The sequence below is a fragment of the Rattus norvegicus genome (genome assembly GCF_036323735.1).
Source record: "Rattus norvegicus strain BN/NHsdMcwi chromosome Y unlocalized genomic scaffold, GRCr8 chrY_unlocalized_28, whole genome shotgun sequence".
Taxonomy (NCBI): Eukaryota; Metazoa; Chordata; class Mammalia; order Rodentia; family Muridae; genus Rattus; species Rattus norvegicus.
Window position 1 is genome coordinate 463439 of NW_026947387.1, and position 27264 is coordinate 490702.

The 27264-nt window shown below is 39.0% G+C and overlaps 1 long non-coding RNA gene across 1 annotated transcript in view; it reads left to right on the top strand.

The window, feature by feature from the left end:
- Positions 1 to 23592, top strand: part of LOC134478866 (uncharacterized) — a 35573-nt gene extending 11981 nt beyond the window's left edge. Inside the window, exons 3-4 of the long non-coding RNA XR_010062302.1 lie at positions 1222 to 1420; positions 23436 to 23592. This is a non-coding gene — a long non-coding RNA (uncharacterized LOC134478866). The remainder of the gene's footprint in view (positions 1 to 1221; positions 1421 to 23435) is intronic.
- Positions 23593 to 27264: the final 3672 nt, after the last annotated feature.

Here is a 27264-nt window from a genome sequence, read left to right on the forward strand (position 1 = left end):
TTTTACAATTTGAACTTAAATGGGATGAGAGTAAGGGCCTGTTGCCAAATGATCCGCAAGATATAGTATGATTTTTTATTCACACTAGTGAATGCCAGCATAAACAAAGAACTGTTGGGAATGATAACTTCGACAGTTAATGTCATGATGAAAACTCATCCAATAGCATTACACACGGAATTAAATGTGCTTGGCACCCTGTTAGCAATCTCCTTATCTGAAATCATTTATTCGGCATTTAAGTTGTGTTAGGATTTTAGTCAACCTATTGCCAAAACATTTACATCTTACATTTAAAGAATTCTGCAGTTATATCTCAATGTTCATATGTGTTGGCAGCTGTATCACAACTGCTAGAGTGCCAGCAGCTTGTCCTAATAGAAATGCTCAGGATGCCATTGTAGGAGCCAGTGGTCCAAGTACTGATTGCTTAGAATCAGGTCGAATGCCTGAGAAAGAACATCCTGGTCAGTTCAGAAGTCTTGACCTTCTTCTGGCTCTTTACCCATGCTTAGGTGACACCAAGTTAATTTAGTTAGGAAGTTTGCATTAATTACAAAGATCTAAGTGTAGAGAGACCTAGCATGTACTCACAAAAGATAATGATAAATTGGGTATGGCAGGCCACCACTCACCTGCAATCCCAGCACTGAGGAGGCTGAACCGATAGGATTGCCAGTCATCCTGGGGTGCATAAATGAAATCCTGTCCCCAAAACAAAAACTACTGCAGAGCAGCAATAAAAAACAATAATGAGCCATAAGCGTTCTATGATTATGAGGAGGCCATAGAGCATGTGCTCTGGGTGTATGTTTATAGTAACTTGCCACTTACAAAGCTGTCTCAGTACCCGTAATATTTCTACATTTTCCTATGTTTAAAGTCATATAACAAAGCATGTGTTTTTCTTCCTTTTATTCATAGACTCTTTTCCTATAGTTTTATTACACTTGAAAAAAGTACAAAATTGTTTGAGTTGGTTCTAGGATATTCAGAAATCACAAAAAGAATTGCCCAGTAGTCACCTCAGCTTCTCTCGTTTTCTCATCCACTAAAGAGGTTGTGCAAGTAGTGTCTGCATAGGAGAAAGTGACTGTGAACCCACGGGATAGGGTTTTATGGATATGCTGATGGGTAGTTGTACTGTGTGAATAAATGGTATGAACAGTTAATTTATTTGAATTGCGATATTGTTTTTGTTCTTCTTTGAAATATTCACAGAACCAGAATTTTGCAACAGAAATACATACAGAGTGCAAGCCACTGTTCAGTGCATTCCTGCTTGGCTTCGCTTCATCCAGTGCCTGTGCTGGTACCGTGACACAAGAAGAGCCTTTCCTCTTCCAGTAAATGCTGCCTGGCAAATACTCTACAACTTTCTTCACCCTGACATTTCCAGCCCTTTACAACACTCACAAAGGTAGGCTGAGGTCTCCCATCTGAGCCCTTACTACTGCATTCTGTTGCCCTGGACTCTGCCGTCGCTGCTGCTGGTTCTGCTGAGGCTTCAGAACCCGGACATCTCACTTTAGCCTTGAATATAGTTTTAATCTCATTTCAATTAACAGTTATTATCACTAAGATTTTCAGTCAATTGGTTAGAATTGTGATGCTGTTTCAATCCTGTCTGTTGCTCAGTGGCTTTAACCTATGGGTGCGTTGGGTTTTAATTTAGTGGTTTAGAGTGTTTTTTTCTGTTTGTTTTTGAGGATTTTTTGTTGTTTTTCCTTGGGGGGGTTGGGGAGGTTGAAATTTCCTTGTTTATTAGTGAAGTTACGAAATGGTTAGGTGCACAAGAATCCCTCTTCCAACCAAGTATTTAATATTTACGTATTTTCTTTGATGAACATGTAAGGATTGTTTACAGCCCATTTAACTGCAAATTGAGTTCTCTGATCGCTTCAGTTTCTCATTTCTATGGAATCCTGCTATGACTTGCTACTGATCTTCTGTTGGGAATAGAAAAAAAAAAGTCTTTTAAGTTTAGAATCAAATGCAGACACTCAGTTTGAATTTTTACCATTTCCCATGAACTGTCAGTGATTTTCCATCCTTGCACTAAAATGTATTCCTTCTTTGTCTGCTGAGTAGAGAGCATCAGCCCACACCTTACAAAGTGCAAAGAGCTTTGACTAATGCAGATTAGTAAAGAGCGTTTTAAATACGCACGTAAATTGTTCTCAGTAAACTTTTCTGTGCGGCTCTATTGGGAGATATATTCAGAAGTACAAAACTACTGTTGCTCTAACATGTATCTGATGCCATGTCAGATGAGGTCACTGTTAGTTCCGTGATATTGGTGTCCCTGAACTTTCACAGTATGACATAGGGTCTGTGCTAGAATAGTAATGATAAATGTAGCCATTCTTGTTAAGTGTTAGAATTTAATTGAGTACCTCAGTGAAGGAAACACATCCACAGGAATTCCATAATTTTAGTTCTTGCTAAGGAATGCCAGTACTCAATACCAGTATGCACCTTGATTTATAGATTTGACAGTTGATTTGGAAAAAAAAAGATGTGATATGGCTTCTTTTACCAAATTATCAGAAACATCTGCCTCCTGTCTTAGATATAAATGAGTGCTGGGGTAGATTATACTAGTAATATATTTATTAGGAAGTTAAAATTGCTGGAAGGTACTATTGACACAAAATACAGCACTTACCTCAGGAAATAAGGAATAGTTAATTCTTGAGGCAAACCTAAGTGCTAGTAGCCTGGGAGCACAGACTCAGGTTATAACCACCGGAGGTGATCACATAATATTTTATTTGATACAAAACAAAGAGAAACATAATTAAGTGCATTTATCACATTGATGATCACTGCCAATAAGCAGGCTACAGCAAAACAAGTGGAACTCTGTATAAATCTAGGATGTCTGATAACATGTTTAGCTTTCAGATTGGTAAAGGATGGTGCCCTGCTGAGCATACATTTTAGGGCTGTAGTGAATTTGGTCCCCAACACCCATGTAAAGGCTGTGAAAGGCAGCAAACACCTATAACTCGAGCTCTGGGGAGATAGACACTGTGACTTACTTGCCACTCCTATTATGGTATCATTGAGCTGCAGATTCAATCAGAGACCTTGTCACAAAAAATAGGGTGGAGAATGCCTGGGAAGACACTGATGCCAAGCTTCCCACACACAGAGAAAACATTTGACAGATTTGGATAGTCACAGGCCCATTCAGATAAAGGAGTGAACAGTGAGTGACTTTCAAAGGGAAAGTCTAAGGTAGTCTGGTTAGGTTCTTCACACCATCTTCAATCACAAAGCTCGTTATTGAGACTCAGCCTTGAGGAACTTATGTTTACATAAAGACCTTTAACAACACAAGAGGATTACAAGTCCAAGCCTGTCTTATTTACAGAGTGAGTTCAGGCCAACCTGGCCGCATAATAAAATCTTGTCCCAAAATAAGTAATATAGAGCTTACCTCTAATTCATAGAACTCTGTGGTCTGTCCTTAGCACGATGTAAGAAGAATTACAAAGAAGGTTGGGATGAGCCAGTAAAAATGGCTTCACAAGTAAAGGCACCTGAAGCAAAACTTGACAGCCTGAGTTCAGTCCCTGAGCACGATGGTAGAGAAAAAGAACTACCTCCATGAGGTTGTTTTCTGACCTCTGTGTTTGAACAGTTGGACTATGAGGAAATGGATGCTTTGTCCCCAGTATCACAGGGGGCTGGGGTATGTGAACAGAACTTTGAGCCAACATAATTTACCTATACATGAAGCAGTCCTGTACTAGTAAATACATATATTTCCTATTCAAGTATAGTTTAAATTGGTACAGTTTTACATTGATATATTTGATGCATTGATGACTTATCTGTTATATATATATATATATATATATATAATTATATTCTTTTCTCAAAAACAAAAAAATATCAGATTACATTATTCTTTCATTACAAGGTACTAAGAGAAGTTTCCTTATATCTGATTTAAAATTATAGAGGTTTGTTTAACTGTATATACTAAGGAATGGTTAAAGTGGTAAATTTATGGAGGTTTAAAACCACATATTTTTGAAAGGCTTCAATTATACTATTTTGTGTAAGCAGTGATCAGTAAAACCCTTAGCACAAAACTCTCACACAGCTTGCTAGGCCACAAATAAAAGTTGACATTCAGAGGACATGCAGGTGAGAATGACCGTGAAGGTCTGATCCTCCTGCCATAACCACTCAAGTTCTGGGTTTACAGAAGTGAGTAACCCTGCCTGGCTCCTTATTTTTATTTTGTGATACCAGGCTCATTCTCAGGGGTCTGAGTGTGATGTGCCATGTGGTCACTGTGCCATGGGGCTCATTCTGCCCCACCATGCAGTGTAAGAGGTAATTCTGCTTCCTTCTCCTGTTTCCCTTGACCCCATTTGTCATGGCTGTGTTTGTCTTACACATTGCTACATCTTTTACTTCACATAATCATTGTAAGAATTGTCCTGAAATCATGGTATAGACTTTATAGGTGTACATGCTGCATGAATGCCCTGGAGAGAAAAATGGTGTGGCCATTTATTAATTTTGTTTATCATATCCCTAAAGTTTTAAATATATTTTAATATTGCTACATATTGGATACATAAATAATTTTTGTACCAAAAAGTCAAGAACTTGGCATGGCAAAATTTTGACTTTGAATCGTGTTCAGGTTTCATTTTCTTCCTTCTTTTCTTCCTTCCTTCCTTCCTTCCTCCCTTCCTTCCTTCCTTCCCTTTTTTCTTTCTTTAAGATTGGGTCTCATGTCAGGTGGTAACAGTGCATCCCTTTAATCCCGACAGAGGCAGGTAGATCTTTGAGTTTGAGTCCACCCTTGTCTAATAGAGAGAATTCCGGGATAGCCAGAGTTACGCAGAAAAGCCCTGTCTCGAGGGAGAAAACAAAAAAACAGAACAGAAAAGAACAAAACAAAACAAAATGTACAAGTCTCAAATAAAAATTAAAAAAAGACAGGGCTAGGCCACACATAGGTCTTACTAGCTTCAAATTCATTATGTAGCAAGCATGACTTTGAACTTCCGACTCCCTTCCTTCTATTTCCCTCTTAAGTGCTGGGATTAGAGGAATGTGCAACAACAACATAACCAGTTTTATATGGTGATGGATATCAAACTCAGGGCTTCAGTTTGCTAGGCAGACGTCCTACCAGTTGAGCCATCGCCCCAGCCCTAGTTAGGTTACTTTATTGGACAGTGTCCTAAAAAACAAAGTCTTTAAAAGTAATTACTGAGACAATAGAATCTAGTCAAAATTACTAATTATCTAGATACTGTTCTATTGAGGCTGTTGCAAAGGAAACATTTGTGAGGAAAAAAGAGTAAAAGACCACGACGTGACCTTGTTTAGACTCTGATGTGATTCTTTCAAAGAAGTAGTCTGCCTGGGTTACCATAGTAACAGCACTGTACTAAGTGAACTTTGAAAATTGCTACTGTGCTTATTTTTTTTTTGTTTTTTTTTTTTCTGCTGCCTGATTTGTTAAGATGGAGGATTATGCATTAACTCTGCACCTAGAATCATTGTAGGTGAGGATTTAGGTAAGCTATGTAGAAAGATTAATCATGAGGGCCCAGGAGCGGCAGGACACCTGCCTGAGACACCACCGGAACCTGAAAGAAACAGACCGGATAAACAGTTCTCTGCACCCAAATCCCGTGGGAGGGAGAGCTAAACCTTCAGAGAGGCAGACAAGCCTGGGAAACCAGAAGAGACTGCTCCCTGCACACACATCTCGGACGCCAGAGGAAAAAGCCAAAGACCATGTGGAACCCTGGTGCACTGAAGCTCCCGGAAGGGGCGGCACAGGTCTTCCTGGTTGCTGCCGCTGCAGAGAGCCCCTGGGAGGCACCCGACGAGCGAACCTGAGCCTCAGGACCACAGGTAAGACCAAATTTACTGCTGCAAGAAAGCTGCCTGGTGAACTCAAGACACAGGCCCACAGGAACAGCTGAAGACCTGTAGAGAGGAAAAACTACACGCCCGAAAGCAGAACACACTGTCCCCGTAACTGACTGAAAGAGAGGAAAACAGGTCTACAGCACTCCTGACACACAGGCTTATAGGACAGTCTAGCCACTGTCAGAAATAGCAGAACAAAGTAAGACTAGAGATAATCTGATGGCGAGAGGCAAGCGCAGGAACCCAAGCAACAGAAACCAAGACTACATGCCATCATCGGAGCCCAATTCTCCCACCAAAACAAACATGGAATATCCAAACACACCAGAAAAGCAAGATCTAGTTTCAAAATCATATTTGATCATGATGGTGGAGGACTTCAAGAAAGACATGAACACACTTAGGGAAACACAGGAAAACATTAATAAACAAGTAGAAGCCTACAGAGAGGAATCTCAAAAATCCCTGAAAGAATTCCCGGAAAACACAATCAAACAGTTGAAGGAATTAAAAATGGAAATAGTAGCAATCAAGAAAGAACACATGGAAACAACCCTGGATATAGAAAACCAAAAGAAGAGACAAGGAGCTGTAGATACAAGCTTCACCAACAGAATACAAGAGATGGAAGAGAGAATCTCAGGAGCAGAAGATTCCATAGAAATCATTGACTCAACTGTCAAAGATAATGTAAAGCGGAAAAAGCTACTGGTCCAAAACATACAGGAAATCCAGGACTCAATGAGAAGATCAACCCTAAGGATAATAGGTATAGAAGAGAGTGAAGACTCCCAGCTCAAAGGACCAGTAAATATCTTCAACAAAATCATAGAAGAAAACTTCCCTAACCTAAAAAAAGAGATACCCATAGACATACAAGAAGCCTACAGAACTCCAAATAGATTGGACCAGAAAAGAAACACCTCCCGTCACATAATGTCAAAACACCAAACGCACAAAATAAAGAAAGAATATTAAAAGCAGTAAGGGAAAAATGTCAAGTAACATATAAAGTGAGACCTATGAGAATCACACCAGACTTCTCGCCAGAAACTATGAAGGCCAGAAGATCCTGGACTGATGTCATACAGACCCTAAGAGAACACAAATGCCAGCCCAGGTTACTGTATCCAGCAAAACTCTTAATTAACATTGATGGAGAAACCAAGATATTCCATGACAAAACCAAATTTACACAATATCTTTCTACAAATCCAGCACTACAAAGGATAAAAAATGGTAAAGCTCAACATAAGGAGGCAAGCTATACCCTAGAAGAAACAAGAAACTAATCGTCTTGGCAACAAAACAAAGAGAATGAAAGCATACAAACATAACCTCACATCCAAATATGAATATAAAGGGAAATAATAATCACTATTCCTTAATATCTCTCAATATCAATGGCCTCAACTCCCCAATAAAAAGACATAGATTAACAAACTGGATACGCAACGAGGACCCTGCATTCTGCTGCCTACAGGAAACACACCTCAGAGACAAAGACAGACACTACCTCAGAGTGAAAGGCTGGAAAACAACTTTCCAAGAAAATGGTCAGAAGAAGCAAGCTGGAGTAGCCATTCTAATATCAAATAAAATCAATTTCCAACTAAAAGTCATCAAAAAAGGTAAGGAAGGACCCTTCATATTCATCAAAGGAAAAATCCACCAAGATGAACTCTCAATCCTAAATATCTATGCCCCAAATACAAGGGCACCTACATACGTAAAAGAAACCTTACTAAAGCTCAAAACACACATTGCACCTCACACAATAATAGTGGGAGATTTCAACACCCCACTCTCATCAATGGACAGATCATGGAAACAGAAATTAAACAGTGATGTCGACAGACTAAGAGAAGTCATGAGCCAAATGGACTTAACGGATATTTATAGAACATTCTATCCTAAAGCAAAAGGATATACCTTCTTCTCAGCTCCTCATGGTACTTTCTCAAAATTGACCATATAATTGGTCAAAAAACGGGCCTCAACAGGTACAGAAAGATAGAAATAATCCCATGCGTGCTATCGGACCACCACGGCCTAAAACTGGTCATCAATAGCAATAAGGGAAGAATGCCCACATATACATGGAAATTGAATAATGCTCTACTCAATGATAACCTGGTCAAGGAAGAAATAAAGAAAGAAATTAAAAACTTTTTAGAATTTAATGAAAATGAAGATACAACATACTCAAACTTATGGGACACAATGAAAGCTGTGCTAAGAGGAAAACTCATAGCGCTGAGTGCCTGCAGAAAGAAACAGGAAAGAGCATATGTCAGCAGCTTGACAGCACACCTAAAAGCTCTAGAACAAAAAGAAGCAAATACACCCAGGAGGAGTAGAAGGCAGGAAATAATCGAACTCAGAGCTGAAATCAACCAAGTAGAATCAAAAAGGACCATAGAAAGAATCAACAGAACCAAAAGTTGGTTCTTTGAGAAAATCAACAAGATAGATAAACCCTTAGCCAGACTAACGAGAGGACACAGAGAGTGCGTCCAAATTAACAAAATCAGAAATGAAAGGGGAGACATAACTACAAATTCAGAGGAAATTAAAAAAAATCATCAGATCTTACTATAAAAACCTATATTCAACAAAACTTGAAAATCATCAGGAAATGGACAATTTCCTAGAAAGATAACAGGAACTGAAGTTAAAGCAGGAACAGATAAACCAGTTAAACAACCCAATAACTCCTAAGGAAATAGAAGCAGTCATTAAAGGTCTCCCAACCAAAAAGAGCCCAGGTCCAGACGGGTTTAGTGCAGAATTCTATCAAACCTTCATAGAAGACCTCATACCAATATTATCCAAACTATTCCACAAAATTGAAACAGATGGAGCCCTACCGAATTCCTTCTACGAAGCCACAATTACTCTTATACCTAAACCACACAAAGACAAAACAAAGATAGAGAACTTCAGACCAATTTCCCTTATGAATATCGACGCAAAAATACTCAATAAAATTCTGGCAAACCGAATTCAAGAGCACATCAAAACAATCATCCACCATGATCAAGTAGGCTTCATCCCAGGCATGCAGGGACGGTATAATATACGGAAAACCATCAACGTGATCCATTATATAAACAAACTGAAAGAACAGAACCACATGATCATTTCATTAGATGCTGAGAAAGCATTTGACAAAATTCAACACCCCTTCATGATAAAAGTCCTGGAAAGAATAGGAATTCAAGGCCCATACCTAAACATAGTAAAAGCCATATACAGCAAACCAGTTGCTAACATTAAACTAAATGGAGAGAAACTTGAAGCAATCCCACTAAAATCAGGGACTAGACAAGGCTGCCCACTCTCTCCCTACTTATTCAATATAGTTCTTGAAGTTCTAGCCAGATCAATCAGACAACAAAAAGAGATCAAAGGGATACAGATCGGAAAAGAAGAGGTCAAAATATCACTATTTGAGATGACATGATAGTATATTTAAGTGATCCCAAAAGTTCCACCAGAGAACTACTAAAGCTGATAAACAACTTCAGCAAAGTGGGTGGGTATAAAATTAACTCAAATAAATCAGTTGCCTTCCTCTATACAAAAGAGAAACAAGCCGAGAAAGAAATTAGGGAAACGACACCCTTCATAATAGACCCAAATAATATAAAGTACCTCGGTGTGACTTTAACCAAGCAAGTAAAAGATCTGTACAATGAGAACTTCAAGACACTGAGGAAAGAAATTGAAGAAGACCTCAGAAGATGGAAAGATCTCCAATGCTCATGGATTGGCAGGATTAATATAGTAAAAATGGCCATTTTACCAAAATCAATCTACAGATTCAATGCAATCCCCATCAAAATACCAATCCAATTCTTCAAAGAGTTAGACAGAACAATTTGCAAATTCATCTGGAATAACAAAAACCCAGGATAGCTAAAGCTATCCTCAACAATAAAAGGACTTCAGGGGGAATCACTATCCCTGAACTCAAGCAGTATTACAGAGCAATAGTGATAAAAACTGCATGGTATTGGTACAGAGACAGACAGATAGACCAATGGAAAAGAATTGAAGACCCAGAAATGAACCCACACACCTATGGTCACTTGATTTTTGACAAAGGAGCCAAAACCATCCAATGGAAAAAAGATAGCATTTTCAGCAAATGGTGCTGGTTCAACTGGAGGGCAACATGTAGAAGAATGCAGATCGATCCATGCCTATCACCCTGTACAAAGCTTAAGTCCAAGTGGATCAAGGACCTCCACATCAAACCAGATACACTCAAACTAATAGAAGAAAAACTAGGGAAGCATCTGGAACACATGGGCACTGGAAAAAATTTCCTGAACAAAACACCAATGGCTTATGCTCTAAGATCAAGAATCGACAAATGGGATCTCATAAAACGGCAAAGCTTCTGTAAGGCAAAGGACACTGTGGTTAGGACAAAACGACAACCAACAGATTGGGAAAAGATCTTTACCAATCCTACAACAGATAGAGGCCTTATATCCAAAATATACAAAGAACTCAAGAAGTTAGACCGCAGGGAAACAAATAACCCTATTAAAAAATGGGGTTCAGAGCTAAACAAAGAATTCACAGCTGAGGAATGCCAAATGGCTGAGAAACACCTAAAGAAATGTTCAACATCTTTAGTTATAAGGGAAATGCAAATCAAAACAACCCTGAGATTTCACCTCACACCAGTGCGATTGGCTAAGATCAAAAACTCAGGTGTCAGCAGATGCTGGCGAGGATGTGGAGAAAGAGGAACACTCCTCCGTTGTTGGTGGGATTGCAGACTGGTAAAACCATTCTGGAAATCAGTCTGGAGGTTCCTCAGAAAATTGGACATTGTACTGCCTGAGGATCCAGCTATACCTCTCTTGGGCATATACCCAAAAGATGCCTCAACATATAAAAGAGACACGTGCTCCACTAAGTTCATCGCAGCCTTATTTATAATAGCCAGAAGCTGGAAAGAACCCAGATGCCCTTCAACAGAGGAATGGATACAGAAAATGTGGTACATCTACACAATGGAATATTACTCAGCTATCAAAATCAACGACTTTATGAAATTCGTAGGCAAATGGTTGGAACTGGAAAATATCATCCTGAGTGAGCTAACCCAATACAGAAAACGTACATGGTATGCACTCATTGATAAGTGGCTATTAGCCCAAATGCTTGAATTACCCTAGATCCCTAGAACAAACAAAACTCAAGACAGATGATCAAAATGTGAATGCTTCACTCCTTCTTTAAATGAGGAAAAAGAATACCCTTGGCAGGGAAGGGAGAGGCAAAGATTAAAACAGACACAGAAGGAACACCCATTCAGAGCCTGCCCCACATGTGGCCCATACATATACAGCCACCCAATTGGAACAGATGGATGAAGCAAAGAAGTGCAGACCGACAGGAGCCGGATGTAGATCGCTCCTGAGAGACACAGCCAGAATACAGCAAATACAGAGGCGAATGCCAGCAGCAAACCACTGAACTGAGAATAGGTCCTCCATTGAAGGAATCAGAGAAAGAACTGGAAGAGCTTGAAGGGGCTCGAGACCCCAAAAGTACAACAATGTCAAGCAACCAGAGCTTCCAGGGACTATGGCACTACCTAAATACTATACATGGACTGACCCTAGACTCTGACCCCATAGGTAGCAATGAATATCCTAGTAAGAGCACTAGTGGAAGGGGAAGCCCTGGGTCCTGCTAAGACTGAACCCCCAGTGAACTAGACTATGGGAGGAGGGCGGCAAAGGGGGGAGGGTAGGGAGGGGGGCACCCATAAGGAAGGGGAGGGGGGAGGGGGACTTTTGCCCGGAAACCGGGAAAGGGAATAACACTTGAAATGTATATATGGGGGGAGGGCGGCAATGGGGGGAGGGTTGGGAGGGGAACACCCATAAGGAAGGGGAGGGGGGAGGGGGATGTTTGCCCGGAAACCGGGAAAGGGAATAACACTCGAAATGTATATAAGAAATACTCAAGTTAATAAAAAAAAAAAAGAAATGTATATAAGAAATACTCAAGTTAATAAAAAAAAAGAAAGAAAAGTAGGGAAATAAATACCACAAAACAAACAAACAAACAAACAAAAAAAATAAAGAAAATCAATGCCAACGACACAGAGTCTTCTGGTACTATATGGATATTGAAAGATTGTACATGGATAGCCCTATGGCTCGAACTGCATATGTAGCAGAGACTGGTTTTGTTCGGCCCCAATGGAAGGAGATGCCCTTGGTCTAAATGAGGTTTTATTACGAATTCAAGGGAATGTCAAAATGCAGTAAGAGTGATTATACAAAAAAGGTAGGGGGACCGGTTAGGGATCTTATGGGCAGGAAACAGGGAAAGGCAAAAATATTTGAAATGTAAATATGGACAAATCAAATTAATAAAGCAAAAAAATGCTAAAAAATAAAAAAAAATAAATAAGTTAAAGATAAGATAACTGCCATTTAAACACATATTGACTGAGAAATCTAAGGGGTCACGATCAGGAGTCAGAGAAATATTATTGAAAAGACTGATATGATGAACTAGAAACATGTCTCACTCCCAAATACCAGTATCAGACACAAACTGAACTAAGGTTATCCAAATAATCGAGGAGTTTATTCTGAGTAAGGACATAATACTTGTCTTTCACTTCTTCCTTAGGACTTTTTTCTTTTGGGCAAAAAAATAAAAGCCATGAGCTCTAAGGAAAAGGACAGCCCCCTTCCCAACAAATGGCTTTTGTTATAAAGATATTAATGATATAAACTCCCTGACTTACAGGAATCACTAGAAGCAGGGAAGTCCAGATTCTTCTGACCGAGTCTGAACACCTGATCCCATATGTGGAAGGCTCAGATCAATTCTATCTCTTCAGCTTACCTACTCAACTCCTACCAAAGACTCAGTGAAATTTTCCAGGGTCGACATATTTCTTCATTTTTTTTCTACCAAGACAGAAGGCCATCTTTGTTCTCCCCATCGCTAAGCTCTTCACCCTCTTTGTTCTCATTCCCAAATTGCTGTTTGCTCTGAACTAGAGGCCAATTAGTTAACCCTATAGGTATTGAAAGAATATCTGATAGGTATTTGCAGACACAACAAAACTTGTGACATCACAGGAGAAGGTAGGGCTCTCCAGGACACAAGTGATTTTTCAGGGAGGGCCTAATTATGATGTAACTGAGAATTGCCATGGCCTCCTGCTGAGCAGCTTTCCTTACATTGCCAAGATTAGAGGGTGTCTTTTCCAGGAGTGTGTCGTTTGAAACAGTGGAAATCTTTACATACTCCATCTCCATAAAGAAAGAGACCTCTCTTTGCATCATTAGTGGTTACATGCTCTGAATGGTGAAAATTAGTTAGGGGCTTGGCATGGGTAGAAAAGAACTAGGAACTTGGAGTGGAGGAGAATCTTCTGGATAATAATTTTATTCACTGGACCATTCCTGTGAAAGACAATTCAATTTCCTAGGGGTTTTCTGTTTCTCAAAGGGCAGTATTCTCCCAACAGACCTTTAATTGAAAGAATATTGTATTACATTTTCTTACTGTACATTCCTTGATAGTGGACTTTACATATATTCCTGAATGTGTATTCAAAAATTCTGTTTTCCAGTTCAATTTTTTGCAATGATTTTGGCTTCAAAGAAGGCCCAGCTTTAGAGTGAATATAAGTTTAAAATTGTGTATCTACTTCAAATGATAAACTCCCAAATCCTCATTGTATCCAAAATTTTTCAGACATCAGTAAAGCAAAGGACAACATGGACTACAGAATGTGGTTCTGTAGTCCCATTAGATATCAGTTCTCAAAAATGTATCTTCCTGTGTTCCCATGGCCAGACTTGAGGGTTTTGGATGTTCTACCATGATCTTACTTCAGGCCAAACATAAGATTCAGGAGGATGTACAGGGAGAGGAATGGCTTGAGGTCCAGTGAAACCTCAAGTTCAATAGGTTCATAAGAACAGGAGGTAGTCTATTCGGCATTGTCATTTGTGGATTCTACATTCTTGACAAAGTTATGCAGAATCCATGTTAACATTCCACCTACCCTCATAGTTGTAGGAGAAACCAAAAGTGTGTTTGTGTATATATATATATATATATATATATATATATATATATATATATATATATATATATATATATGCCACCAAAACTAGAGAAGATTGATGAAGCTAAGAAGTGCATTCTGCCAGGAACCAGATGTAGATATTTCCTGAAAGACATATCTAGAGCCGGTCAACTACATACAAGAATGCTAGTGGCAAACAGTGTACTGAAAACAGACCTCTTGTTGGAAGATTTTGAAAAAGGATTACAAGAGCTGAAGGTGCTTTCAACACCATGAAAACAACAATGCCAAAAAACTAGATCTTTCTGGTACTAGACCAATATTCAAAGAATGTGCATTGACAGACCTATGGTTACAACTGCATATGTGGCTGAGGATGGCCTTGTTGTGCACCAATGGAAGGAGAAGCCCTTGGTCCTCCCTAGGATTCTCTCCTAGTTCAAGGGCATGCCAAGTGGACTTAAGGGGGATTAAAGGAAGGACTTAAGGGGGATTAGGGGAAGGGAACGGGTAGGGATCTTATGGGCAGGAAACTGGGAAAGGAAAAAAAAACATTTTAAATGTAAATATAGAAACATCCAGTTAAAAAAGCAATAAAATTTGCTAAAAAATAAAAAAAAAATGGAAGAAATTGAAGAAAAGAGAACTGCCAGATAATCACATCCATTAACTTGGAAATCTAGAGGATCACTGTCAGGGAAGGGTAGTAGAGTAATACTAGTGAAAGACTGAGATGGTGAAGTCTCAACTAGAAGCACTTCTCTCTCCCAGATATCAGTGTCAGACACAAACTGCACTATAGGAATCCAAAGCATGGTGCACTTTATACCGAGCTTAGGACACAATGCTTATATTTCCATTATTCCTTAGGACATTTTCTTCTGGGCAAAAAGAACAAAAGCCATGAGTTCTCAAGAAAACTATTGTACCCTTCCCAACACTCAAGTTTGGGATAAACAAGTTAATGTTATAAACTCTCTGACATCCAGGAACCATAACAAGCAGGGAAGTCCAGCTGCTGAGAGGCTCCCAGCTCCTGATTCCCATATGAGGAAGGCTCTGATCAATGTTATCTTTTCATCAAACCAACTAAACCCTACACAAGATTCACTGAGCTTTACCATGGACAAGATATTTCTTCATTTTTTTTATACCAAGGCAGAAGGCCAGCTTCTTCTCCCCATCTCTGATATCTTCATCCTCTTTCTTCTCCCTCCCAAATGGCTGTTTGCTCTGAATCAAAGGCCATTTAGTAAACCCTAGAGGTAATGAATGAATATCTGAGAGGCAGTTGCTTTCACGACAACACCTGTAACATCACAGAAGAAGCTAGAGCCCTCCAGGATACAAGAGATTTTTCCAGGAGGTCCTAATGATGATGTCACTGAGACCTGCCATGGCCTACCTGCAAAACATCTTGAGCAGGTATGTTGACTGAAGGCAGCCGAAAAAAAAAATACTAAATGTATGACATCGCAGTTGTGATGATCATTCATTAATTAGACCCGTTACCATAGAGATTTCTTATTCAGGGGAATGTATGGATGATAAAGCAGTAAATGGCCCTGAATTAAGAACCAGATGCCTGGTAAAGTTTCACGTTATTCACCCCCATGTTGTATGGGCCCTGAGCGAGAAGAGGGGGACTAGTGGGCAGGTTGTTGATTTTGCAGAGAATGGTAGAAATAGAAACCAATTGGGGTACGTAATAGTATTATTGAAGAGAAAGGTTTATGACTTTTATGGTGTATGTCTGATAACACAAATATGTCCATAAATCATTATTTTAATGTATTTGAGAATATTCATGTTAATATGCAATGAAGTTAAAGTTGGGTTTTATGTCTTAATTCATTAATTTAAATTACATTTTTATATGATAGGGGAATATATATTAATGTATGATATACATTAATTTTGTAATGTTCTAGATTATTTAATGTACAATATAAACCTGACATCTGTCTTAGACATATCCTGCCATGCCGTTCAATGTAGGTAGTTATAATATACATTGTTACTGGCAATTCATAGAGTTCTGTGTACCCAAGACAGGTAGCCTGGTCAAGCTGAATTACCAGAAAACTGCCAATTGTTTCTGAAAGAATGATCTTTCCTTCTCCTGTTCACTACCAACCTGTGATTCAAGGTATCCATTTGATTCTTTTGCATGCTCACATCTTATTTATACTGTGAAGTCTCAGGTAGCAGGTCAGTATGATCATGGGTTTTAGGGACACTTGTTGGGAATCCAGGTCAGTGATCTTGTTACCTTTAGTCACAAGGCAGACATCTCTTTGATGTCCATAGTAGTAAGCCTAGCAGATCATAGGGGAATCCAAATATTCTCTTGGAGAGCCAAGACCTTCTCTAAATTCTTAATGTCCTTTACTCAGCAAAAAGGACAATTTTGTCTCTGTATTATAAAAAAGACATGTGGAGTATCCAAAGCATAATGTCTGTGGATGTACAAGATGACAGGTTTCCCCTTTCCTTATTTGACATCCTGAGTCAGAGTGATAAATCAGTTCTCTTCTCTGGGCCTAGGTACCTGGCCCTAAGGCTTCCGTGAAATAATTTCAATAACAGTAACTATTGAAGCTACTCGATACCTTGCTCAATGTTTAATGAAAATACTACCAACTGTGCTGACTATTGCATTAGTGTCTTTCTTGGGATGGGGTTTTGCAGTAATCCATTAGGTCTGTCTAGATAAATTGGACCATTGTTGTTACCTTGGACAGTCAGTGATGAGCATCTGTGGGTCTACACCACACAACAGGGTAACAGGATTTATGTCAAGTGGGTCTTCTTAACTACACTCCAGGATGGTGCAGGAATATTATCTGTAAGTGTGCAACAGGGACATATAGAAGCCAGGGTCTCATGAATACACTTGGGAGAAAATAGGGAGGCAAATTTTAAAACAGGGGCAGAAGGAACACCCATTCAGTGCCTGCCCCACATGTGGCCCATATATATACAGCCACCAAACTAGATAAGATGGATGAAGCAGCAAAGAAGTGCAGGCTGACAGGAACTGGATATAGATCTCTCCTGAGAGACACAGCTAGAATACAGGAAATGCATAGGTGACTGCCAGCAGCAAACCACTGAACTGAAAACGGGGCCCCAGTTGAAGGAATCAGAGAAAGCACTGAAAGAGCTGGAATGGGCTCAAGACCCCATATGAACAACAATGCCAAACAACTAGAGCTCCCAGGGACTAAGCCAATACCTAAAGACTATACTTGGACTGACCCTGGCTTCAAACTCATAGGGACAATGAATAGCCTAGTAAGAGCACCAGTGGAAGGGAAAGCCCTTGATCCTGCCAAGACTGAACGCCCAGTGAATGTTATTGTTGGGGGGAGGGTGGTAATTGGGGGTAGGTTGGCAAGGGGAACACAAATATAGAAAGGGAGGGGGAGGGGTTGGGGGATGTTAGCCCGGAAACCAGGAAGGGGAATAGCAATCGAAATGTAAATAAGAAATAATCAAGTTAATATAGATGAGAAAAATAATAGAAGCCAGATTGTGGTGTTCCTTGTAGAAAGGCTTCAACTCTCTTGTCTGATAGGAGTATAAAATGCTGACACAGAATTAACTACCTTGCTTCTTTCACAGAAGAGGGGCAGCTAATATAGCCTTTAGACAAGTGATCATTCCTGAGGCTACAAGGTCCAGTTGTTTAGAGAGATGCACACAAGGTGTTTTCACGGCCCTAAAATGTTCATGTAAATCCTTCATGCAGTGTCTTTTCATGTGTTTCGTGAAAAAAAAAGATGGAAACATTCTGAGGAACCTTGAAATTCTAGGACTTAAACCACAATGAACTATCAAGTATCAAACTCCATACCATCTGTCTCCACGCAGATTAGGTTCTAGTATCCCCATGTGTTCTGGGGTATCTAGGATTTGCTGTTTCTCCAAAACCCTGGTATCCAGGCAGAGCAATACCCACACACACAAATAATCTCTCAAATCTGTCTAGTACCTCCGGAGTTGAGAACAGTGGGATTACATCAACCATTCTATGATACAGGTTCCTTTTGCCTCCCCCAGATTTTTGCCAATATTGTTGTCCTCCTAATATAGAAATCTGAACATTCCTAGCTCACCCTTGCTAGCTAAGTGATTATAACTCTTGGACCAGTGCCTCAGTGTCCCTTGTTCAATTATATTGAGCTTCAGGAGAGAGGAGGAGGTTATCTCTCTGTTGTAAGGGTGTCAACCTGTGAAACTTCTGAGGCCATCAACAGACAGGACTGAAGAATTTTGAAATCCATGAAAGAATAGGGTCTAAGGTATTTGCCCACTTTAACTCATTCTGAAATGGTCATTCAAATGTTAATTTTATCTCCTTTGCAAAAAGCACCTGAAGAATACATCTTCCAAGAACAAGAAAATCTACATACTTTACTGGAGATTCAGACTTCTGAGTGTATATGAGATCGGAACTATGGGGTTGGTAGTCTCTACCCTCTATTGCCAGTCCCTCATATCTTGGATAGTTCATATGATAAATAGCCCAGTTTCTTCTCAAGTAATGACAACAACTCCAGTGAGACTGTGAGGATATCAGGATGCCCATCTCTTTCAGTTGGTAATATAGACTGTATCTCTCCCTTTGCTTCCAGAGTGTGCATTATTTAATCTACATATGCACAAATGATCTGGTTAGTTGAATAATTATGGGATTATGTTTTAGGGACAGGTATGGGAAGATAGATTCTCCCAATATACCTAGGATTCTTCACTACTAATCTGAAACTACAAGTGTGAGTTTTAGTCCAACTATCTTTTTAATACGTTTCAGGACTTTCACAAAGAAGATATTCTTTTGGTAAACAGAAAAAAGGTTAACTTTGTTAGTATATGTAAGTCGAACTGTGTCTAATTTTTCAAAAAGATGATGGTTGCTTTCTGTTTATGCAAGAGGCCTCTTGCCAGAAGGAAACAGGAAGAAGGGGGGCAATGAGACATGATTAATAACAGGTGAGTTATTATCCCCTTGCCTATGTCAATGGCATGTTTGCTGCTTCAGAGACATTAAGGGAGTTTTCCTTTTGCTACCGTGAATGGTACCTTTTGATCAGGTAATTGTCACAGTACATTATTGAAGACTGAATATGTAGATCCAGTGACCATTATGAAATCAATTGCTTTGTCACAATTTTAGGTTTTACTATAGATTCTTGGAGTACAGTAGCCTGGGTGCCATCACTGTCCTAACTGTAGGACTTTCTGTACCTTTTACTTCCAATTACAGCACTTATTTTCCAATGTTCACTTTATTTTCAAGAGGTATATTGGTCTTTCTCCATGGGTTGCTTGCTCGCTTCTAGCCCTTTTCATGTTTGTTTTAACAGACTTTATTATTATTCAGATTTACTCTTCTGCTTACCGCTTATGGCCTTTTTTTTTTTTTTTTTTTTTTTTTTTGAGTACATTTAGTTTATTGTAAAAAGTGATGGAGGGGGAGAAAATAAATGATACGAAATATTCATAATATTAACATATAAACGTTCCATTATTATTTCACTTTTGGTACATCCACATTGTTTATGTTGTCTACAATGACAACAAAGAAGCAAATTCACAAATCTAATAGCATTAGATATCAGCATTCAGCTTTCATATTCTACATGATCTTTGAAGAATCTGCTCCCATGCTCCTCAAAATCATTTTGTTCACTCCAGTCCCCTGAATGATGAGATAATTCATGGCAATTGTAACAACAGAAGAGTGAGACAAGAAGGAAAAAAAATGCATGACCCCTGTGTTATCCCTTACATCATTGTCCTGGACTCAACAACCTATCACATCCTTCAGCATTTACCATCCATATCAAGTCACACAACTACATTTGAAAGCTGAGGCTATACTTCCCATGTATAAGCAATGATGGCATATGACACAGCCCATCCTTCCATGTGAAAAACATGCAGGTTTACTCCTTTTCTGCATAAAATCACACTCAACAGTTCTTTCCTTAGCTTTTATTTGCCTATGAATTCTTGCTAGGAAAAGACATTAAACTACCACATTCAGCATGCTCCTTTGAGAATTTTGTCTTCCTCTGCAGAATGTTTAAGAAACCTTTTCTATCTTAAAAGTTTGGTCAATAAAATTGCCATTATTCCTTTCATTAAAAATCCCAGTCACCTATTCTTATTATTGTTTATTGCTATTTTTACTATTTTTATTAATACTTATTAGTATATACTTTAGAAGTAAGTCCTACCAAGCTCTTGAAGACTTTTATCCTAACAAGACTTAAAGCTATATGTTATACAACAAGCCATTCCAGGACTTAGCACCTTAAACTACTGAACACTTTCTGACAGCCTCGGGTACAAAGCAGGACAACAATTGTAATGTCTCTACCCCCGTTAGCTTCATCTGTTCTGAGGTCTGTTGCTAAAAGCAATCGGAAGGTCAGACAGGATGCAAGCAGAAGAAAAATAAACTTATTTATTTGACAAAGGAGATTCAGTGACAGTTATCAAAATAAAAACAAAGAAAAACCTGCTTATTCTGCTTCCCAACATAGAGTGGATGGAAAAAAAAATGCCTTTTTATAAATATCATATATGTTTTTAACTTCTTTTTTTTAGCATGCCATTTCTTTTCTTTTCTTTTTTTTTTATTAACTTGAGTATTTCTTATTTACATTTCCAGTGTTATTCCCTTTCCTGGTTTCCGGGCCAACATTCACCTAACTCCTCCCCTCCCCTTCTATATGGGTGTTCCACTCTCCATCCTCACCCCATTGCCGCCCTCCCCACAACAATCATATTCACTGGGGGTTCAGTCTTAGCAGGACCCAGGACTTCCCCTTACACTGGTGATCTTACTAGGATATTCAATGCTAGCTATGAAATGAGATTCCAGGGTCAGTCCATGTATAGTCTTTAGGTAGTGGCTTAGTCCCTGGAAGCTCAGCTTGGTTGGCATTTTTGTTCATATGAGATGTTGAGCCCCTTCAAGCTTTCCAGTTCTTTTTCTGATTCCTTCAACGGGGGTCCTGTTATCAGTTCAGTGGTTTGCTACTGGCCTTAGACTCTGTATTTGCTGTATTCTGGCTGTGTATCTCAGGAGAGATCTGCATCCGCCTCCTGTCGGCCTGCACTTCTTTGCTTCATCCATCTTGTATAATTGGGTAGCTGTATATGTAAGGGCCACATGTAGGGCAGGCTCTGAATGGGTGTTCCTCCTGTGTCTGTTTTAATCTTTTCCTCTCTATTCCCTGCCAAGGGTATTCTTATTCACCTTTTAAAGAAGGAGTGTAGCATTCGCATTTTGATCATCCATCTTGCGTTCCATGTGTTCTATGCATCTAGGGTAATTCAAGCAGTTGTGCTAATAGCCACTTATCATGTGCATGCCATGTGTGTTTTTATGTGATTGGGTTACCTCACTCAGGATGATGTTTTCAAGCTCCAACCATTTGTCTATGAATTTCATAAAGGCATTGTTTTTGACATCTGAGTAATACTCCATTGAGTAAATGTACCACATTTTCTGTATCCATTCCTCTGTTGAAGGGCATCTGGGTTCTCTCCAGCTTCTGGCTATTATAAATAAGGGGGTGATGAACATAGTGGAGCATGTGTCTTTTTTATATGTTGGGGCATCTTTTGGGTATATGCCGAAGAGTGGTACAGCTGGATCCTCAGGTAGTTCAATGTGAAATTTTCCTAGGAATCTCCAGACTGATTTCCAGAATGGTTGTACCAGTTTGCACTCCCACCAATAGTGGAGGAGTGTTCCTCTTTCTCCACATCCTCGCCAGCATCTATTTTTACCTGAGTTTTTGATCTTAGCTATTCTCACTGGTGTGAGGTGAAATCTCAGGGTTGTTTTGATTTGCATTTCCCTTATGACTTAAGATGTTGAACATTTCTTTAGGTGTTTCTCAGCCATTCGGCATTCCTCAGCTGTGAATTCTTTGTTTAGTTCTGAACCCCATTTTTTAATAGGGTTATTTGTCTAACTTCTTGGGTTTTTTGCATCTTTTTAATATAAGCCCTCTATCTGTTGTTGGATTGGTAAATATCTTTTCCCAATCTCTTGGTTGCCGTTTTATCCTAACCACAGTGTCCTTTCCCTTCCAGAAGCTTTGCAGTTTTATGAGACCCCATTTGTCAATTCTTGATCTTAGAGCATAAACCATTGGTGTTTTGTTCAGGAATTTTTTTCCAGTGCCCATGTGTTTGAGATGCTGGCCTAGTTTTTCTTCTATTAGTTTGACTGTATCTGGTTTGATTTGGAGGTCCTTAATCCACTTGGACTTAAGCGTTGCACATGGTGATAAGCATGGAACGATTTGCACTCTTCTACATGCTGACCTCCAGTTGAACCAGCACCATTTTCTGAAAATGCTCTTTTTTCCATTGAATGGTTTTGGCTCCTTTGTCAAAAGTAAAGTGCCCATAGGTGTGTGGGTTCATTTCTGGGAGCTGCCTTATGTATAATACCCAAGAGCTAGAAGAATCCGTAATGGCATTCATCAGAGGAATGAATACAGAAAATGTAGTACATCTAAACAATTGTGTACTACTCAACTCTTAAAACCAATTATCTCAAGAAAGCCAAAGACAAATGGGATGATCTAGAAAATATCATAATGATTGAGGTTACCCAATCACAAAATGGTATGAAATCACACATTTTATGAAATCACCAAAAGTGGATATTGGCACAAAAGCTAAAATTACCAAAGATGCAGTTCACAGACAACTGGAAGCTCAATAAAATGATACACAAAATGTGCATGCTTTAATCCTTTTCAAAAGGTGGACACAATAATATCTATGAATTTCGAGCAGAGACTGAGGAAATCCCATTCAGAGCAGGCCGTACATGTGGCAAAAATATATACACATCAGTCACCAAAACTAGATAAGATTGATGGAGCTAAGAAGTGCATTGTGCCAGGGACTGTATAGAGATCTTTCCTGTGAGACACAGCTAGAGCATATCAAATAAAGAAGTGAATTCTAGAGGCAAATCAGTGAATTGAAAACGGACAGTAGGGGAGTTATAGAAAAAGAGGAGTGGGGCCGGTTAGGGATCATATGTGCAGGTAATAGGGAAAGGAAATAACATTTCAAATGTAAATATAGAAATACCCAATTAAAACAGGAATAAAATTTGCTAAAAAAATAAAAAGAAATAAAGAAATTTAAGAAAAGAACACTGCGAAGTATTCACAGCTATTGACTCAGAAATGTAAAAGTCATTTTCATGGAATGATAGTCAGAGTAATACTAATGGAAAGACTGAGATGATGAAGACTCAACTAGAAACACTTCTCTCTCCCAGATATCAGTATCAGACAAAAACTGCACTATAGGCATCCAGAGCATGGTGGAATTTACTCTGACGCGAGGACTCAATACTTGTCTTTCCATTCTTCCTTAGGACCATTTTCTTCTTGACAAAAAGAATAAGGCTATGAGATCTCAGCAAAACAACTGTGCCCTGCCCATCACTTGGCTTTGGAATAAAAAAAAATAATGATATAAACTCTTTGACTTCCAGGAATGATATGAACAGGTAAGTCCAGATGCTTCTGAAAGGCTCCCTGCTCCTGATTCCCATATGTGGAAGATTCACATCAAGCCTAACTCTTCAGAGATCCCACTCAATCCCTACTAAGGACTCTGAGCTATTCCAAGGATGATGTACATCTTCCTTTTTTTATACAAAGATAGAAGGCCAGCTTCCTTCTCCACATCACTGAAATCTTTATCCTCTTTGTTCTCCCTCCCATATGGCTGTTTACCGTGAATTAGAGGTCAATTATTAAACCCTAGAGGTACTGCAAGAATATCAGAGAGGCAGTTGCAGCCACAACAACACTTGTGATGTCACAGAAGCAGCTAGGGAGTCCAGGTTACAAGAGATACTTGCAGTAGGGCCAAATCATGATGTCACTGTGAACTGCCATGTCCTACCTGCTAAACAGATTTCCCTACATTGACCAGATTTTGAGTGCCCTTTCCAGGTACGTCTCCTGTGACACAGTGGAAACCTTTACATAGTCCATCATTCTAAAACTGTTGAAATCTCTTTTCTTCATTAGTGGTTACATGCTTTGAATGGGGAAAGTTAGCCATGGGTTTGGCATGTGTATAAACGATTTAAGAAAATGGAGTGCAGGAGATTCTTCTAGATAATAATTTTTTCCCAGGTTCATTCCTGTGAAATACATAAAAATTTTGTAGGTTTTCTCTGTTTCCCAAAGGCCAGTATTCTCCCTACAGACCTTTAATTGAATGAATATTGTGTTTCAATTTCTTATTGTACATTCCTTGATAGGGAACTTTATAAATATTCCTGAATGTTTACTCAAAAATTCTGTTTTAAAATTCCATTTTTTGCAATGATTTTGGCCCAATGATAAAGTGAATATAACAGTGTAAATATTGTGTACCTACTTCAAATGATAAACTCCCAAATCCTTATTTTATCCAATAATCACAGACATCAGTAAAGCAAAGGACAATATCAACTCTAGAATGTGGTTCTGTAGTCCCAAAAGATAATCAGATCTCTAATATCTCCCTTCCTTATTTCCAAGGTTCTGACATGAGGGTTGAGGGTTTTTTAACCTGATTCTTTGTTCAGGCCAAACATAAGGTTCAGGAGGATGGACAGTGAGAGGAATGTCTTGAGGTCCAGGGAAACTTAACTTCAATAGTTTCATAAGTAGAGAATGGCATCTATTTGGCATTGTCATTTGTGGATTCTACATTCTTGACCCAGTTGTGCATAATTTATGTTAAAATTCCACCAAACCTCATAGGTGTAGGAGACACCAAAATTACATAAGATTGATGAAGGTAAGAGGTGCATGCTGCCAAGAACTGGAGAAAGATCTTTCCAGAGAGTCATAGTTAGAGCATGTTAAATACAGAAGTGAATGTTAGTGGTAAACTGGTGAACAGAAAGCATGTCTCTTCTTGGTAGATATTTAGAAAGGATTACAAGAGCTGAAGGGACTTTCAACCCCATAAAAACAACTATTCCAACAAACCAGAGCTTTCTGACACTAAACCAATATTCAAAATCTGCCCATGGAAAGTCCTATGGCTCCAACAGCATATGTGGCAGAGGATGGATTCCTTGGGCACCAATGGATGTAGAAGCCCTTGGTCCTTCTCAGGTTTGGTTCCCAGTTCAAGGAAATGTCAAGGTGCAGTAAGGAGGGTTGTAAAAGAAGGGGAGTCGGTCCAGTTACGACCTTGTGGAGAGGAAATTTGGAAAGAAAATAGCATTTGAAATGTAAATATAGAAATAGCCAATAAAATAAGCAAAAATTTACTAAAAAAATGGAAGAAATGAAAAAAGAAACTGCTAGCCATTCTCACCTATTGATTCAGAAATATAATGAGTAACTGTCAGGGAATGGTAATCAGAATAATAATGGTGAAAAGACTGATATGATTAAGAGTCGACTAGAAGCACTTCTCTCTCCCAGATATCAGTGTAAGACACAAACTGAACTATAGGAATCCAAAGCGTGGAGGAGTTTACCCTGAGATGAGGACATAGTACTTGTCTTTCACTTCTTCCTTAGGACATTTTTCTTCTGGGCAAAAAGAATAAAAGGCATGAGCTGTCAGGAAAACAACTGTGACCTTCCCAAACTTGGGTTTTGGGATAAAGAAATTAATGATATAAACTCTCTGATTTCCAGGAACTGTAAGAGCAGGAAGTCCACATGCTTCTGAGAGGACCCCAGCTCCTAATTCCCATTTGTAGACGGCTCAGATCAAGACAATCTCTTCATGAAACAACACAACACCTACTAAGGACTCAGAGAGCTTTCCCAAGGACCTTTTTTGTACCAAGACAGAAGGTCAGCTTTCTTCTCCCCATCTCTGATATCTTCATCCTATTTGTCCTCCCTCCCAAATGGCTCTTTACACTGAATTATAGGCCAATTAGTAAACCATAGATATATGGAATGAATATCTGAGAGGCAGTTGCTGTCAGGACAACACTTGTGACAACACAGAAGAAGATAGGGCTCTCAAGGATACAAGAGATATATTACGGGGGTACTAAGGATGATGTCACTGAGAACTGCCATGGACTACCTGCTAAACAGATTTCCTTACTTTGACCAGATTTGACGGTGCCCTTTCTAGGAGAGTCTCCTATGACACAGTGGAAACCTTTTGTACTCCATCTCTCTAACGCTAGAGACTTCTCTTTGCTGCATTAGTATTTACATGGTCTGAATGGACAAAATTAATCGGGACTTGGCATGGGTAGAAAAGATCTAGGAAGATGGAGTGGAGGAGATTCTTCTTGATAATAATTTTGCTCCCTGGTCCATTCCTGTGACATACAGTTCAATTTCCTAGTTTTTCTCTGTTTCCCAAAGGCCATTATTTTCCATACAGACCTTTAATTGAGTGAATATTGTATTTCATTTTCTAATTCTTCATTCCTAGATAGGGCACTTTGTATTCATTCCTGAAAGTGTACTCAAAAATTCTCTTTTACAGTTGCATTTTTGTAATGATTTTGGCAAAAAAGAGGGCCGAAGTATAGAGTGCAGAGAACAGTGTAAATATTTTGTACCTACTTCAAATGATAAACTCCAAATTCTTATTTTATCCAAAAATCATCATACATCAGTAAATCAAAGACAACATGTACTATACAATTCGTTTCTCTATTCCCATTTGATATCATTTCTGCAATATCTTCCTTCTTGTGTTCCCATGGCCACACTTGAGGTTTTTGGATATTTTACAATGATTCTTTTTTCAGGCCAAACATAAGACTTAGGTGGATGGGCAGGGAAAGAAATGTTTTGAGTTCAACTGAAACCTCAATTTCAATAAGTTCATAAGGACAGGAGGGACCTTTGCATCTGTAGATTCTACATTCTTGTTCTAGATGCGCAGAATCAATGGTAAATTCCATCTAACCTCACATAGGAGCCAATATATATATGATAGATAGATAGATAGATAGATAGATAGATAGATAGATAGATAGATAGATAGATAGATCTGCCACCAAAATAAGATAAGATTGTTGAAGTTAAGAAGTGCATTCTGCCAGGAAGAGGATATAGACATTTCCTGAGAAACACAGCTAGAATATGTCAATTACATAAGTGAATGCTTGTGGCAAACCAGTTACTTGTAAATGGAACTCTTGTTGATAACTTTTGAGAAAGGATTACAAGAGGTAAAGGGGTTTGCAAACCCATAAGAAAAACAATGTC